Here is a 16,951-nt window from a genome sequence, read left to right on the forward strand (position 1 = left end):
TTTCCTACAACAGCCCACGGATTTATAACATCAATCACTTCACCAATTCTAATACCACTCATGTGGTATATATTTTGGGATGTGAATGCAATACCATATATGTGGGGACTACCACACGATGTTTAAAAATGTGCATACAAGAACATAGGAGAGCCCTACTTAATAGGGATACCAGATACCCTATTTCTGAACATTATAATATTAAACATAATGGCAGTAATACCTTCTGGTTCCACGGCATTGATCATGTACCTATAGGTAAGAGGGGCTCGAATCGAGAATTGGTACTCAGACAGTTAGAGTCAAAGTGGATTTGTAGCTTGCGGGCTATCACGCTGGGACATAATTCTGACTCTGAAATGCATTATTTCCTTTAAGATGTACCTTGCTAGCTGTTTGTGTACCACCATGTTGGGACATTATTCTGATTATGAAAACAAATTATATTCTTCTTTAAGAAATATTTGATCTTTTGGATAATATTCCTTCCCCGAATATGGAATGCATTTTCCAATATGGTGCTTAAATTGGAAACATTCTGTACCAACGGATGATCATGATATTTTGTTATGTACTCTGTCGCTTGTCTCTTACAACCTTTTGGGTTGATCACATTATCTTTATTCTTTTTCGATTTATGATTCTTTATTTTTTATTTTTTATTTTGTATTTACTTATTTTTTTCATTTTTTATTTTATTATGCTACCCTATTGCCCAGCGCCTCTATTAGTCTAATGGTAAAAACATTTTCTATAACCTTGCCAGAGTCGTGTATTTATACTCCTCTGGGACAGGAGTACAATGTGACTTACTATTTTATGTTATTTATCACAACTTTTGGTATCCTTCTTTGTTGGCATCTTTGTAGTGTCGTTTAACTTATGTTTTTTTCTTCCTTTATTATTCCACCATGGCGTTTTTTCGTTTTTCATGAGCATGACGATCAAATCCGGAAATTCTTAAGATATGGCACCATGCGTGTGCCGATTACTCTTTTTTCTATTTTATTATCTTGTCCTACTATCGGGCGTATTAACAAGTTGCACGATAATATTTCTTTTACAGTGGCGTGCACTTTTAAACGTTTGGGATAGTATTACGATACGTCGCATTACCGTTCCATCATGGCGCCTTCTTTTCCCATTTTTCCTTTCCGATTATAATATCGCGAGGTATGGGACTTTCTGTTGACGGTCAGATGACTGTTACTTCCTGTGTTTATATTTTTCAAATCGAATGGAGCGCGACACGGATAATATCGTCGCCTGTCATTATTGCTTCCCTGGATTTTCGGGTTACGGGACTTCTAAGGTATGAGTTTCATCTTTGTATGAAAGAACTGCTTGAAGTTCTATGTGCTTGTAACATTTATGGATATTATTCTTGGACTTGTGGTGTATCGAAGGACGGGTTATATTGCGTCCTTTTTTAAAAACATAGGCGGTACCTTCAGTTTACCTGCCCGTTATTTTGTATACTTGCTTCTCAGTACATTTGGCTTTTTTCCTTGGGACACTGGTTTCTTTTGCCAAATATTGCATTCTCGAGCTCCTTGTTAGTCTGTCGCTTGTTTTTTGCGTTTCTTATGAACTTTTAACAATAAGATGGGGGTTTCTGTACCGGTGCTCTTCTGCATGGTTATTTCAGTTTTAACGGTTACAAGGTGGTTTATTTCAAAATATATGTGGTATCAAGTTAGCGCATTATGTCTTTCTTTGTATTTTCGAGGTGACATAAGTACATCATTAGTTTTTTTTTATATTTATTTTCAAATTATTGGAACCCTTTTGATTGTGCTCTTATTATGGAGTCAAAATACCAAATACACTAAATAAAAACTCGTAGACTTTGATGCTTGAAGTATATTCTTTTTAAAGACGATTGTCACTCAAATAGTGGGTAAGTCTTTTCTGATTATTATCCTTGGATTACTCTGACAATATTCATTTTTACATAAATGATTTTGGTCTACTATTTGGATCATATATTCTTTTGTCTTTGATTATCAAAGTATGTATCGATTAGGCTTAGTAACACACCATCATCTTCAAATATAAATGTTTTCGATACTAGATAATGGTCCTCACGATTTGTGGCCTCTAAGCATTTTTTATTTTCGCTCTACCCTTTCTTTTTGAGAGGGCATAGTTAGCTGTTGAGTGTCCTGTATACATAGGACCCAATGTTTCTTATTTTAAGAATTATTATGTTCTGTTTCCAATATATATATATATATATATATATTTTCTTTATACATATTAGATCATCGACCTTGGGAATTTTTCATGCATGTGGGATTGTGTCACATTGCATTTCATCTTTGAGTGACATAAAGAATCGAATTTTGGTGAGTGCCTGGTTATATTTATGATTATTAAATTATTCCCCCCCCACCATCACCCTCTTTTTTGGTTGTTTTCCCCATGGATCATTGTTTAAGGGCTATTGCAGACTCGCCATAATTTCTCTCTTTTTTTCTTCTTTTCTTTTCTTAAATAAATAAGTTGACCTTGCCCCAAACCAATAAAATACAGCTGTTTAGCTATGCATATTGATTAGGATTTTAAATGAATTCGGATAGGCTTATATAATATTAGTTTGGAATATGTCTACAGTATATCTGTGTGTCTCATTTTTAGATATGTAATATATATGTTTGCTTTAAATGTTTTATCTATATATTGTTCTGGATACTATATGTATGTGCTATTTTTCATGGTTCATGTGTGTTCTGATCCCTGTACCTATAGTATCTTTCTGTACTAAGTAATATTTTTGTTGTATTTGTTGTTTTACATGTCGTGAATGTCATTTATACATTGTCATGTTACCTGTTTTCAGCCTTGAAGAAGTTCTTGTGTGGAACGAAACGCGTTGGCTGAGTTTTATCTCTTTATACTAGAAGAAAATAAAAGGAAACACTAAGGATACCTGTTTGGATCTGGACTTTTTTTAACTGGTGCACCTTCCTTTTTGTTTTCTCCTGATTCAAGGACAGCGGCTATGGCGGCGACACTCTTCTTTGATGATGTGAGACGCTTCGACTCGATGCGACGCTGCAGCGGCGACATCCTTGTTCAGTGATGCGACGACAGCGGCTGTGGCGGTGGCACGCTTCTCCGGTGATGCGATACGCTTCGGCTCGATGCACCAGCTGCAGCGGCGACACCCGTGTTCAGTGATACGACGACAGCGGCTGCGGCAGCGGCACGCTTCTCCGGTGATGCGAGACACTTCGGCTCGATGAGACAGTTGCATCGGTGACACCCTTGTTCAGTGATGCGACGGCAGCGGCTGCGGCGGCGACATGCTTCTTCCATGTTGCGACATTTCTTTATGATGCAATGCAACAGCCACAGTGGCAACATCCTTGTTCAGTGATGCGACGGCAGCGTCTGAGGTGACGACACCCTCCTTCGTGAGTCGCGCTTCCAGCTCCTTGTGACACGCAGTCCCTCAGAAGGCCCCAATACAGCTGCAGGCACTTCCAAAGAACTCTGGGGAGCTGATGGTTGAAGTATGTTGTCCCTGAGACTTCAGCAGGAGGCAAGCTCTTTTCTCAAGCCCTTGGAGATCCTTCACAAGTTGAATAAGGTACACAAAGTTCCTTTTCTCCTCTCAGGCAACCACTGCAGGCCAATCCCCCAAGCAGCACTTCAGCTTAGGGATAGTCTCTCCTCAGTTTCTTCTGGTTCCTCTCCTCAGCAAAGGTTTCTTTTTGTTTCCCAAAGTGATCTAAAGTTCTCAGGTGTGGGTCCCAATATTTATACCCAGTTTCTCTTTGTTCTCTGAAGGCAGAGAGGCCTTTGTCTAGTCCAAACCAGTTCTGGTCAGTCTTGGAGCACTTTGTTGACAAGACTCCTTCTTTATTTTCAGAGTGCAGGGCAGAGATTTCAGATGCACCACAGGAGGTGGAGCCAGCATTGTAGAGGGAAGGAACAGCCCTATTCAGGTCCCAGGTGCAACTCCTCTCACCCATATAGATGCAGATCTCTCTATTCAGCCCTGTGCTGACTCACCCTGTCTCCTGGAATCCCCCAGCCCTGTCACTCAAACTCCAGACAAGGAATACACAACCTAGCAGAGGCAGGTTTGGATGGTTAGACAAGAAAATACCTACTTTCTAAAAGTGGTATTTTCAAATACAGAACATTAAAACCAACTTCACTAAAAGATGTATTTTATCATTCTGAGTTCAGGCCTACTAAACTCGAATTTCTACCATGTTCCCTGAGTCAGTTAGGATTATAAAATGTAATAATCATACTGCCCATTCTGGCCTATGGGGAACAGAGGCCTTGCAATAGTGAAAAACAACAATGGCTGTAATTCACTATTAGGACACACCACACACACCAGGGCTTGTCCTACCTTATACTTACAATGCACCCTGTCATTGGGCCTACCATAGGGGTGCCTGATATGAAGAAAAGGGAAGGTTTAAAGACTGGCAAGTGAGTGCACTTGCCCAGTCAGCATGGCAGTACCAGACTGCACACAGGTTCTGCAAAGGCAGACCTGAGACACACTTTTACAGGCTGCTTCTGTGTGTGGCACAACCAGTGCTGCAAGCCCACCAGCAGCATTTGGTTTACAAGCCCTGGGCACTCTTGGTGCGCTGTACTAGGGTCTGACAGGTAAACCAAACTTGCCAATCATGGAATCACTAATCCATACATCAATTTACAATGGAGAGCATATGCACTTTAGCATTGATCAGCAGTGGTAAAGTGCCCAGAGTCAAAGAACAGTCAACAACAGGTCAGAACAAATATAGGAGGAAGGCAAAAAGTTCAGGGATGACCCTGCAAAAAGGGCCAAGTCCAACACTTTGCTTTTTGCTGGTACTGGGCAATCAAATCATCCACTATGGATATAATTGGTGAATCACTGTTAGCGGACAGGATCCAGCCAAAAACATTCAATAACGCCAAGTTGAGACCAGTTGGAAATTTAAGCAATAGACCCATTAGATCATGTGACTCAATGTTCAACAATTCACGGTTGCATACTTTGTCAATCCTGATCAAAATCAGTAAACCTCCGCCTGCCCCGAATTCCTAGGCGGCAACACTTCCTTGCTATAGGTGACAAACCCATCAATAAAAACCTTATCCAACACCCAGGTCTCCTAAAACAAACAGACATCAAAACTCCCAGTAAAAGATAACCAGTCTTGCTCATTAAACTTTGACTCGACCCAAGCCAGGTTCCAGCAGATCAATGGAAAACCACCTTTTTGGGCAGAACTCCACAAGGGCACGGTACCATCACCTCCTATCGCCGTATGGGATTGAGTACTTAGAGGAAAATCAGGCATTTTTACACATATCGACCTATCATGAGAGCTTATTTCACAAACAAAGTTTACAGACGCTGCAGCAGCAGTAGAATGCCTCACTAAAATGTGCCCTCCTGTTACATTATCTTTCTGTTCCAGCCAGTCAACCATGTCCAAACTGGAAGCCTATTCCTTTATTTGATTTTGCGGATTGATCAACTCCTAATCATTTGGGTGGTTAACATGAGCAACCTGATGCCTGGATTGGTGCATATTTGATTCAACACAGACAGATATTTCTTGATTTTAATACCAGAGTTTGTATGGTGACAAATGTGCAATCCAAAGTTTATTAGGCCATTGACAAATGATTCATTTTTTTACTGCACTTCAATGTAATCCATACAAGAGTAGTCATCACTATGTCTCTTAGTATACTCTATATCGGACCTCACAATACATTAACAGCCTAGTTTAGAACTGTACCAATAAATAGCCTTATTAATTAAAGTATCTGGATCCTCGAAAGTGCCTATCCCCAGTTTAGGTACTAAGGTCAAATAGATTGCTCTACTTTGTTTGTCATGAATGCTAGGAGGTCAGTGCCACACTGGATTTCTAGATCCCTGTGGTTCACTTGTGGTGAAATAACAAGGATTTGAATATAACCTGGCTACATGTGGTGGAGTTGGAAGTAGCCTAAATCCATGTGAAATCCCAGAAGGGACCACATCATGCAAGCAAGAAATGACTCCCTCTTGAAGCTTCCTCTGATGCAAACCATTTGGCAATAATTCTGCCTTACTGGGAACTTCTTTATGAAGGAATGGAGTAACCCAATAGGCGTCACAGGACCTGGGTAAAATATATTATGGAGAGATGGTCCTTGACTGACTTTCCAAAATACCTTATTAAAAAGAATTCAATGGTTGGGTGCTGCCAAAGGCTCAGACACAAGTATTCAATACAAGCAAAGGTTATAATCGGTTGTGTGTTGCCAAAGGGTCAGACACAGGTAACTGATACAAAACATAACTGAATACACACCCTAGAAACACAGAATTCATACATCCCAAAAAAAAAGGTTTTACAAAAAGACACCCACGCAGGTTTAGCATGAATTTGCTTTTTTAGTTTCTATAATCTGTATTTTACAGTCAACAGACAATTGGTGATCATATTATCCAATGCAATTAAGGAGAGGCAGAGGTTGCGCAAGAGATAGAACAGGTGTGCTCGTGGAGGAAGAGAGGAAATCAGGAGGGTTTGGAATATAGATTTTCTTATTCCAGTAGAACACTAGTCTGAACGAGAACAAGTCTTTTTAGAAACTGTCCAAAGTTTTTATACACTGATTTATGTCCTTCATATGTGTGCGTGATTGCACAATCCAGTTTAGGAGGGAAAAGAATTGGAACAGGTCCTATGTAGTGAAGAGGGCATTGATGTTTCAACACGGCCTAGGCAAAAGGGTGATTTGATGCCTCCACATGCGGGTCTTCTTCAGGAAGAGGGAAGGCAACCTATGTCCCAGGTTGAGGCTGGTGTAGGGTTAAGGTCGCTGAACACCAGTGAAGGGTGAACCAAGCCGAATATCCAAAGTTGGATGATCCGCAAGGGCGGAGTAGTCACACTGAGTGGTCAGCCAAAAGTGAAGTCCAAGTATTTCACTGTATTTACTCATGAAACGATCCAATCCTTGTTTCCTAAGCAGCGCGACTCGCAGGAACCCGCTCCGTCAAAATTCCATGAATTCTGCTGGAGTATACTACATTCAGACATGAGGGAGTACTCTTTCTACTCCCCCGCATGATCGACGTGTTAGGCTAGACTGTTTCCTCTGTTTCCTCTGTCACCATGGTACTCAATTATTGGTGAGTGACACTGAGGGCCATAATCATTATTTCCTGCAATGCAACACATCAAGACACCTTGCTGTGCTGTGCTCTGCTGTGCTGCGTGAAAGTGAGAGGTCAGGAATGGGTCACTTCTATCAAGATATAGCGCTTTCCTGTACTATGACTGCTCTGATTCACAAACTGCTTCCTAGCGCCAACACAGTCAGCCGTGCACCATGGTGCGATGGTGCCAACTTTTTGGGTAGGATTGTTTTTGTGCAGAAAGGGGATCTGTCCCGCACAAAAGTAATCCTCTAAAGATTTTTGCTCTTTCTAAGTGTGTAGCAGAGTGCAGGACAGGTAGAATAAGAAAACAGGAGAAATAAAGATATTTCTAGTGGTTACGCCTCCTCTGGGAAGGCGAAGCGTTTTGATGCATTCCCAGGTCTACCAGAATTGGTAAATGTTGGAATGCTTCAGAATCCATTGGTGTACGTGTGTGAACACCCACACTCCACCCATTGAATGCCTCCTTGGGGCAGTTTAACGCAAGGAAGCTACTTGCACTGCCTTGCATTATCCAGATTTCCCAAGACATGCAGGGTCATACAAGGTGGCCTTGCATGGCTTGGTAAATCTCTTTATAGGTTTTTGCAGGAGCCTTTGCCCCCTTGAGTGGCACAAGGGCGAAGCAAAACCCTTGATACATATGCCCCTGAATACTTAGGCAAGACCTCTCTGATCACAACAGCCCCATGCTGCTCACCTGGGGAGCACACATTCTGCCTGACCCTCCCGGCGGCTACAACCCAGCGTTTCAGCGGGCGCAATGAAATTTGTTTTATTTATTTATTTACTTACATTACTCCGGTCGGCCGTGAACCGGAGTTTACTACCCCCCACCCCACCCCCCGCGGCACTCCCTCCACAAGCCGCTACTGGCTCGGCCTGGTTTTACTGTTGATAACCTGATATCAAAATAAACACAGGCTGCAGCAAATTCCAAATCCATGCAATCTTCCATACCTTGCAAAATACTTGAAAAGCTTGTCTTTACAAATTCAAAACTGCCCCAATTTGCAAACATGGGCCATTTTTTGCCTTTCAGATTTACTAATGGGTGCAGTTTGGAATGCAGGTCTACTTTCTGACCCAGGCCCACCCTGATAGCCCATGGAGCACTCCTGTGATAATTACTTGTTGTGTGCACTAACTAAACAAAACCTTAACATAAAGTAGATTTCTGACCACACAGGAATCGGTTGTAAACCAATACATTGGCCAATAGTGGTTAGGCAGTTGGTTCAGAATATTTTTTAGAGAGTTTTATATAGCGTGAATATATATAGACCCGAGCCATCGGGTGACAGAGCACTTTACATGACCACCACTTTCGTAACAGAAGGACACATTCATGTTTGCTTTCGTTAGGCAGGTGGAGATGAAGTTATTTGCCCAGAATCACAGAATGTTGAGCTGTCGTTGCTGAGACTCGAACCCGGGTCCCCAGCTTCAAGGTCAACCGCTCTAGCCCTCTCCAGGAATTCAACCTCAAACATTACTAGTCTTCAAAACAACGTACAAAATAATAGTTTTCTTTGGAGGTAAAAATTGTGTTCTGGATTCTGGCCGAAACCAGACAAGTAAGAAGAGGGTGACTTTCTTCCCTGAACACAATTACTTATTTTGTGTGTCTATACTGGTGCTCTGTAAATGAAGCCCTGTGTTGCTCTCTCGTTTTCGCGCTCTCTGTTTTGCCGCCTGCCAAGGGACAGCCTTTCGAAAGCAAGACATTTCTCTCTGTCATGTCAAGACCCAGAAATTCACTGCTAACACAATTACAGTTTCTGCTCCAGTGAGCTTTGTGGTAAATGAACCGTGCTCTGCAACGCAGCAGGCTCACGTGGCCGCCACAGGGGAACATAAGCTGCTGTTATGAGCTTTTCACATTCTTTGATGCAGTCTTTTCCGCAGATCAAAATGAGTGGCGTACAAAGCAGACTTTTTTGGAAGTACAAGTTTCTAAATCAAAGTCATTTATGTTGTTGGGTTGCACCTATGTACTACATTTAAGAAGCATATAGAAAATAATGATATTTGTACATTTTAGCTCAGCTCATAATCGCTTTCGTTTTCACTTCTTTTGAGTTGAATTACGATTTACATTGTATTATAGTCGCATTCCATGGTATAAAGAAAGGCTTTCGTATGGCAAGCTTTTAAATATGAACGAACCGTGTACTTTTTATAAAAATATTAGTGACGTCACAATATTGCTTTAGAGTTACTTACACCAAGGCAAACAACTGGCAATACATGAATGCCTAGTAAAGCCTACCATGTTAGTAGAAAAAAATCTTCTTATTAAAGGCCTGCTTTCACTTTAAACGAGAGATGTATAGGAGAGCAAATAAAGGGCATATATTTAACAGGTTTTTAACATTTATCATCTTTTGTCACTCCTGCAAGGTATTGCGAGATTTCATGACTCAGCTTTTTACGGTGAAATCTAGTCTGAGTACAGTGCAAAGGTAAATTCCAAAGAGAGTTTTATATTCTTTGACCTTTCATCAATCATGGTGGTTCAACAACCGCTCCAAAGTTAAATGATGCTTGTCTATGTTGAAATTACGGGGCTTATTTAAAATCTGATTGCGCCGCCACTGTATCACTTTTTTTTTACGCACCATCCGCGCAGAGTGCAGACCCATACCTAAGAGGCCACGCAAATCCACTTTGCTCTGTTCTTTTCATGGCTTACTAGATATGGAGTATGACAAAGCAGAGAAAGTCACTGAGGGGCATATTTATAACAACTTAACGCTGCCGTAGCATCAATTTGCTTGCCGCAACAGTGGCTTTTTTTGTCACTTTATTTACAAGTTGACGCTAACTGCAGTTAGCAGCAATTTTCCAGCTTAAACGTGAATTTTCAAGATCGCCAATTCTGTTAGCGGGACTTAACGAAAATGAGATGCAAGGTAGGCGTTCCCATAAAAAAACTGCCGCTAAACACACATTGCGACATTTACAAAGAAATCCCAGTACGTCGATAATCCCCCCAAACTGCCACTAACTCAAATTAGCTGCAGTTTTTTAACATCAAGACTTACATGGTCCTAAAAATGATGCAATCACACCTGTATATAAGGAATACAATCCCAGACCCTCATTGCCAACCTCAACAACGCCATGCAGCAAATACTATTGCCAACTTGGAGCCCCAAGCAGACCACCACCACAGAGGCAGCACAGCAGAAGAGAGCAGTTCGACCGCCAAAAGATCACCCTCATACACCTCCAGCCACGGGAGGTGCTACCCATTATAGACTAAATAGGTCCTCCATCCTACGCCTAATCAACCAGATAGCACCAAGGCTGCAGGCCACATTCCAGCACAGCACTAATCTCCCTCTGCACACCAAGCTATTTGCTGTGCTGCACATGTTGGCCTCAGGCACCTTCCAACCTACCACTACCAGAGTGGCCGGAGTCTCCCAGGCATCTTTCTCCAGGTTTTTCCCCACTTTCTTGGATGCCATCATCAGCCTGATGCCGCAGCATATACGCTTTCCCAACACTATGCAAGAACAACTTCCCTACAAGCAAGGCTTCTATGCCATTGCTGGGTTTCAGCATGTGTTGAGGGCAATGGACTTGTGCCTCCTGCGGATACTGCACACGTGTACAGGAGCATGAAGTATACATACTCGATGAATGTGCAGGCAATTGTTGACCATCTTGGAATGTTCATCAATGTTGTCGCCAGGAATACAGGCAGTGTCCATGATTCCTACATCTTCCCCCAATCCGTCTTCCACCAGCAGTCCCAGAATGGCATCTATGGAAATGGACTGCTTGTTGGTAAGTGCAAACTGAACACACCACACAACTCAAGTCACCCAATCATGTAGCTCAACTATGTGAGGATGCACATGCAGCAAATTGGTTTGTGCAAACATTGTAACTGGGCCAACAACTATACACAAACACTTAATGGCAAAGAACAACATATATGTCAGTAATCCCAACAAGGGAGTAGGGTAGAAATAATTTTACAAACCACTAAGTCACTCAAGCAATACAGATCCTGCAAAACTCATCAGACAAAAATTGCAAGGAATCAATGCAGCAGATGCCACACGACATATGCTTGCGCTGTGCTGAATTAATTCTGAAACCAAGCCATGTGTCATATGTACAACAAGATGACAGATCACTCTGCTATTCCCTGTGCTGGTGCAAAATTAGCTGGCACTCATGCACTATGGTGCAAGTGTGCCTGCATCATGGGGTGGAAAGTATTTCTGCTTCAAGGGACACCTAATTGCACACAAACAATCACAAACGTGGATGTCTCCTTACTATGGGTTTTGTCAGAATGCAGCATGCATAGAAAGAGCATACAAATGTAAATCTTACTCCATGTTACTCATCCCTATGCCTCCTCTGGTGAGGCGTATCAATCTGATGCATTTCCAGGTGTAACATTAATAGCAAATGCAGAACTGTAGTCAAATAAATTTGTGTTGTGTTGTAACACACACTGCAATATCCATGGCCCCAACCCACAATCAATCGGCTTCAAAGTTATCAAATGCACAAGGACATGAATAGACATGTGCTTTAGCTTGACATGTCCCAGTAAGTAGAGTGCACCAGGTAGCGGTGCTGCTGCATCTCAAACAGTCACCCACCTGGAATGCAAGGGGGATGTAACTTAACCACAGTGAGTGCAACATTTAGTATTCAAGTGCTTCCTGTGCCAACTACACTTAGTACAATATCTCACAATGATGGATATTGCAGATGTATATACATAGTAATGTGCAAAAAGTCAAGGTGTTTTGAGGTGCCCATACATCCTGACAGCTACAACATGGAGGTATTAGACAGGCCCTGGCCAATGGCATTATAGTGATGTATAGGCTGTAAAATATAGGCACTTCAGTGTCAGCGATGCAGGTCAATTGTATGTTCCACAACATGTTGAAGGAGAAAGTAGAAGCTGCACAATGGACACAAAATAAAAAAGTCTACTCTGCAAACACAACAGGTCAAAATACTAATGGAGACTTTTCTCTATTTTCTGTTTCAGCTGACCAAGGTTATGCACCGACACCATTTGTGATGACCCCCATCAAAATGTCCCACACACAGGCCAAGAAAGACTATCATGTTGCACTGGGATGCACAAGGGCCATTGTAGAATGGACCTTCGGAGTCCTCAAATCCAGGTTCCGTTGCCTTGACATTTCGGGGGGAAGACTTCTGTACAGGCCTGAATTGGTCTGCAAAATAATACTGGTGTGTTGTATTTTGCACAATATCCGCGTAAGGACTAATGCAACTCTGCCAGAAGACCAGGAAGAGCTGGACAATCCGGAGGATTAGCAGGATGAAGAAGTCGATGCAAGCCACACCACAACTTCAGCAGCTGCAACAACCATGAGGGATGCCATCATCTGTAACTTCTTTTCATAATGTCTTGTTTCAAATACTTCTTTGAACCAAAGGTTCTACCTTGTAATTTGGCCCAATGAAAATTCACTACACCAATGTCTTGTATGCTTGGTGGTGACTGTAATAAAAAATAAGCAAATATTTTACATCACTAACACTGTGCATGATTCATCCTTCAACACTGCACTGATCTAGCAATGATATAGTTTCATATGCAAAAACAATGACTCATAGGTCAGCCATGGGACAACTGGCAAGGCATCAGCAATCAACAACGTGTATGTATGCAATGGCAAGAAAATGTTGATGTCACATGCCAAACAACATGAGTGTGGCATGGCAATGAATGTGGAGAACTGGTTATAGCCGCATGTCCTATCATCTCACTGCTTATCAGGGACACATTTTTGGAAAGGCACTCTGGATTAGTGGTGCTGGCTACACTGCTTAGGCAATGTTGACACGTCTCACGTTTTATGGTCACAGGTAACACACCTCTTTGTAACAACAACCCCCACATTTTGTACATACCCAGTGTATGGCCAGACAGACTCCTGGGGGCGGGGGGGGAGGGGGATGTCCTGAGAAATGTTGAAGAATCAGAAAAATTCAGTCAGGAGGCTGATTGCAGTGTCATTGAGGATCAATGGCCACATTGACAGTCCATTGCATGTCCAAGGTGAATGTAGTATAGTCAATCTGAGGACAGTGACAGGTGATGTTCCGAGGCATGATGGAAAGCACAGTGCTAAGCAGAAACAGGCCATTTGACACAGATGAATGCTACCGCAGGGTTTTCCATTGAAAAGATGTACCTTCCACATCTTCTTCCTCTGATGTGTCTGGTGCCTCCCATGAGGGTGATGGTGGATATTCGGCAGCACAGGGAACACTATACACCTTAAGAACAGAAGAGGTGAATGGTGTAGGTACAGCAGCATTCATCTGTACCAAAAGATGAGGCATCACTGCAGTGATAATGAGCTGCAGGGCTCGATGAACATCTGCATGACAGGCAGCCATGGCAGCCAAGTGGGAATCCTGCTTCCGCTCCATCTTCTCCCTGCATTTCACCCAACTCTTTTTTGCCACATCGCTGGTTCCACTTTGACAGTACAGTTGCTCTTGTCTCTGATTCAGGAGGGCATGTAGCCGACTGTAGGTGCCTCTGATGGCTTCTAGGTGGTCCCTAATGGGATTGAGTCACCCATAAATCCCATCCAGTTTGCCCTCCAAGCTCTCCAACCCCACTCGCACCTGGTCAGCAATCTCATGCTGGACCCCTACCACACTACGTTGAAATTGTATCTGTGGGTCCTCAGACTCTAGGTTGATAGCTGTAGGTGGTGCCTGCTTGATGTTTTGCGTGGCAGGTAGAGTCTCCACAATGCTGCTGAATCGCCCCGCTTCCGGAGATGAGCTGCCTATGGAGTTGAACAGCTCTTGAAGGGTGTCCTGGTCGATGGTTGTGAGCTCTTCTTCATCTTTATCATTGAATACTGGGACCGGCTGCTGACCAGGAGGTGATGCTACTTCCTGTGCAATGTAAAGGGCAGATACTGTTGTATCTGTATGTCCACTTTGGGCAGGCATTTTGACAATTGACAGTCAGAGTGCATAACAGTTTCGATTCTCATTTGTTACATGATACACCTATTACACGCAGCTTTGTATGCCAATGTACTAAGTCCCGAATGTTATTTAGGTTGTTAATTGATTTGGACAGTTGCCCCATATGGCAACCGTTTGGGACATATTTAAGGGCCCCTGCTACACCCGTTACATCATTTGCTCAGACCTTCCTGTGGTGCAGGTTTATTCACCTTATTGACAATGCAGCATTAATCTACTTCACATGGCTTAACACTGCATTGTGAATAAGTCATTCTTACAAAGTCAAGTTTGTGTATGGGTGTGGGTCACTAGGTTTGGATGTGGAGATTAGACTGCACCCACCATTGATGGTGGCCCTGCTACCTATTTTGTAGTGTGGCATGCTGAGGAGTACACTCATGCACTTGAGATCTGAGAAGTTTCTACGTGTTTCAAGGTGGGCTACAAACATTGACACAGGTCAATCCCATGAATGGTGGTTAATGTTCAGGGAGGAACACCTTCCTGTTCATTAACAATCATTCCCTCTATCTAGACACCCTTGCACTTTAGTACAATGGTGCCTATGTTGATGCAAGGAAGCTTCAATGCCCACAGGAACAAAAGCAAATGCAGGGGTGCATTTACCCTTTGGGTTGATACTGTAACATGATTTATAATGTAGGTGAAGCATTCTGTTTGCAATTTTACTTGAACACTCAATCGGCCTTTCTGTGGTTCAGCCACATATGAAGTCACTACCTTCTAAATTTTTGGGTATGTGTGTATCATCACATCCTTTGTAAAGCATTTTTTTGTTGTATGTGTAGAGCATGATGTGAGTCAGCTTAGGTATGTTGGCTGAACACATGTATGTGTCCAGTGATCCCTCAACCTGTTTAAGACTGAGGTCAGGACAGAAACTGACTGCCAAATAGTTATGTGACCATGTTGATGATTTGTTTATCATGTGGCTACTACTCTTGCTCATTTGGTAGCTTGCTACAACCAAAAGATGTTACAAGGTGTTAGCTGGTGACACGTATCATGCGTCACACCAGGGAATGCCTTTCTTGTCTTGATGGTGTAATTTCAGTACATATACTCCTTAGACCAGATTTTCAGTTGACATGGTGTCGCAACAACTTAAAGTGTTCAATGCAGCATGTGTCTACAGACACACGACTGGGCCAGAGTTAAGATGTGCATGCCATCCCCTTGTGTTTTCCACAGCAGTGATAATGATCACTTAATGCAAGCAGGAGGACATAGGACTTTGAGACAGGCTTCTAAGATTGGAGCATTGTTGCACGGCAGAGCTTTGTGGGACATCACAGGGATAGGCACATAGATGATACATACTGTTGTGCTCAGGGAAATTGGATGCATTTGTTACTTGAAGTATGTTTACAGACATCAATCGCTATGCATTGTCTACTGCCACTGTTAACTTTACCTAAGATCCAGCTTCCATGCATGTCAATGTGTGTTTGACCTCCAAACCCAGGACCATGATGACAAGGACATTCTGCAAACTAAATAGCACAAGAAAATACTTTAATGTGGAGGTCTGCATTTTGAGGAATAATGTCAAGGCAACGTGTAGCAAAATGACATGCAATTATTACAACCTTGTGAATGAGGCCCATTCTCACCCTTCACTTGCCTTGCACGGAACAGGGAATCTGTAGTTCTAGGGGCACTGCAACCAGAACAGGCATGTTGTTATTTTATGGTACACATTCCTACAATTCTGAGGTCTTACACTGTACTTTGAAATGCAGATTCCTTTTACTTAGATGTAAACAGCACCTTGGCCCTCCAGTATGTGTTTTTGTGACATGATATGGAATGTGCCCATCATTGACGCAGGGTGCTCCCTTTTTAGATTTTTAGATGTGGTTATTTGTGCTGCATTCTCCTGCACACATAAAAGCAGCAGTTAATCCATTACAATTGCTTGTGGCATATTTCCAAGGCACTATCACAACTGGACCATCTACAGTTTTTGTTTACTGAGGGAAAGCATGCTTCACAATATTTACATGGCAGTATTGACCTATTTAATGTGGAATGGCAACACCTTGTGAAGGAAGCACACCTTCCTTATGTACTTGGGGTCATATGTACAGGCCTTTAACATAACACAGCATTAGCCTGTTTGGATTGACATGGTGCTCAGCCACTTCTGTAAAGCAGGGTTCAGAAGTATTTACTGCATTATGTTGAAGCATGAAATTTCAGCATGCACATGCAATAAATGTAGCTGGGTAGCCGCAACACAGACACTCTTGCACCATTGTGCATGAGTGCCGGCATTTGCACAAGGCAACTACATATATCACCAGTGCTAGTTGTGACACAAGACTGAGCCATGTTGTTGTACATACAGTTCAGTGCTATGTTTCAAAAGTGGCAGAGTGCTGCATTCAGCCAAGTGAGATAACCCAAAGCTCAGTCAGTTTGCCTGTTAATATGGCCCAGAGTTAGGGGACACAGAAGTGGTCAAGTGTTATTATACATATGAATGTGTGCTGCAGGCAGAAGCTAATATTCCAGGCTCCAAGGCAAGTGGTCCTGATTCTCCTGGGTGATGTCCCCTCACCCAACCACAAGACTAACAGACCAAGGTCCCCAAGTTCTGGTCACAGAAGACAGAAGCTGTGCTGAGCTTCTTCATGCTGATGTACAGGTTTAGTTCAATTAGTTACCCATTTGAATCTGCACTTGTTTTTCTAATCTGTTTCCTGACACAAATGTGATTTAGTGTCTCAG

This window comes from Triturus cristatus, chromosome 8, assembly GCF_964204655.1.
Source record: "Triturus cristatus chromosome 8, aTriCri1.1, whole genome shotgun sequence".
Classification (NCBI taxonomy): domain Eukaryota; kingdom Metazoa; phylum Chordata; class Amphibia; order Caudata; family Salamandridae; genus Triturus; species Triturus cristatus.